A 2,287-nucleotide genomic window follows, 5' to 3' on the forward strand; every position below is an offset into this window, starting at 1 on the left:
CTTCCTTTGAAACCAAGAAAGAAAAAAATGTCTCTCTTGTAGAAGAGGGACAGAATAAAGAATTTCACTCGTTTTAAATTATAGCATTTTACCAAGAATCATACTGAATCACTGTAACTTTTATTTGTCCACACTTTACAGCAGGATAAGTGAAACTAAACTGACGTAACTTTAAACTGGTTTCATTCCATTTTAAAATTACAGCAAGTTATAGCACCACTTCATCCATATAAGACCAGACAGTCAATACAGTTACACCTATTTAGCTGTTGTGTGTGCTGCCAACCTTTTAAAACAATACATTCTTGTGTCTGTCTATAATTGCTTTGTTTGAAAAACAAAACTGTCAATATGGCTTGTGCTTTTAGTGTTAATATTAGGTTTGTTAGCCAATACCTATGAATACCTTTTATTGCTAGAAATGAGCCAGAGCAGTAAAGTTCTGACCTATAACTAGATTCAAGGTCACAGATTTTTGTTCCAGGCCTTTATCTATTTAACTAGCATTGCCCTGGATGGAAGAGTAATGAGAATGAGAATGGGGCATCTTCTCTAGTGAACATTTTACCTGCAAATGCTAAGCATTCTATTTTGATGTTATTTTATATTATCACTGATTTTAAATATTTCTTCACTTGAAACTTATGTCTAGGGGTGCACCAATAGAGATTTTGGGGGCCAATAGCTAAAATTTAAGGAGGCATATCTGCCAATACCAATCTGATATCCAATACATCTACATCCAGCTGGTAAGTCTGGTGTGGTGGAAGGGGAGTGGGGAAGGAAGGGGCAAAGCCACCCCAAATTTTGCTGCAGGTCCATTCCCATCCCTGTGTCACTGCCTACCACAGCCCCAGCCTTTCCTGGTGCTTGGGTGGAGGCAGGATGTTCAGCTGGGGCTGCACTGGGTGGTGGGCAGTGGCACAAGGCTGGGAGCAGAGCTGCGTCAAAATTTGGGGTAGCTGCAGCCTCTTTCCAGCACCACCAGAGTCTGCTCCAAGCTCAGCCCCCTGCAAGAAAAACCCTGCGTGGCTCCAGCTCCGGCTCCACCCCACAGCTGCAGCCCACCCCACACCACACAGATCCTGGGGCACACGCCTCTGGGGTACAAGCAGCAGCAGGACCTGTCCCCACCCCACAAGCTGTGCTGCCATCCCGACCTGCCCCCTCCCTCACCACAAGGGGGCATTGATCTGCCCCACCAAGCCCCTTCTCTCCCCCCTCCCCTTCCGATTTACCAGCTAGAGGCAGCTATCTACGCTGCCAGCTCTGCTCCGTGCTGCGCTGTGGCTGCACACAGCACGGGCATTTATTGGCCAAATTATTGGCCTTATCAGGCTGATATAAAATATAGACAATTTTCTTTATATCGGTAGTGATCTGTTATTGAACCGATGTATCGGTGCACCTCTACTTATATCTGTGTTACTATTAAGTCCTAATTGTCCTCTTCTAGTGATGTCAATCAGAAATAAGTAATATCAGTAAAGCACTATATTTTACACAAGTTTGAGAACCAGATCCACAATGCATGTAGCGTACTTTTGCACCCATGGTATTCATTTCCATTTGATATGGTTGCTTATGTAGTATATAATATTTATTCAACCTGACTAAATGCATATAATGCATTAGCAATGTTTTCACTTTCAGAAGTATTCACTGATCCATTGATTACTTTTGGAGGCCTTTTACTACTTTATTGGCATTTCCAATATTCCTATATTCTTTCATCATGAAGCCAAATGGCTTTTACCATAAAAATTCTTCCCCAGTGAAACATATATTCTCAGATTGACATTATAAAAATAAATTCAAAATTAGTTAAATTTGGAAAATAATACTTGCTTTCAGTTACTATACAGTAGTTCAGAACTTAAGCAGGCATTGTCAACTTAAAGTACTCCCATCTAAACATTTTGTGTGTAGTATTGTTTAGATTCTTTTTCCTTTTATTTAGATTTTAAATTGATACTGTGTTTCTAACACCAAATCTTCATGCTGTCCAGAAACTACACTCCCCAGAATTCATTGTTCCTACAGGTTATTAATTGTCAAATATTTATAATTATGTCCAAGCAGCTCAAATTGACTTGAATGGAAATCACACATGTAAAATCCTACATAACATAGCAATTTGATAGGGATGTAGGAAAAGTGTTTGGGGAAAAAATAGATTTGAGCATTCTGAAAAGAACATTAAACCATGGGTGACAGACAGCCTTGCCAAAGAAGGGAATATGTTAGGTGGTTTTCAAGGTAATGAATGATAGGGCTGACCAAAGCA

The sequence above is a fragment of the Alligator mississippiensis genome, chromosome 4, assembly GCF_030867095.1.
Source record: "Alligator mississippiensis isolate rAllMis1 chromosome 4, rAllMis1, whole genome shotgun sequence".
Classification (NCBI taxonomy): Eukaryota; Metazoa; Chordata; order Crocodylia; family Alligatoridae; genus Alligator; species Alligator mississippiensis.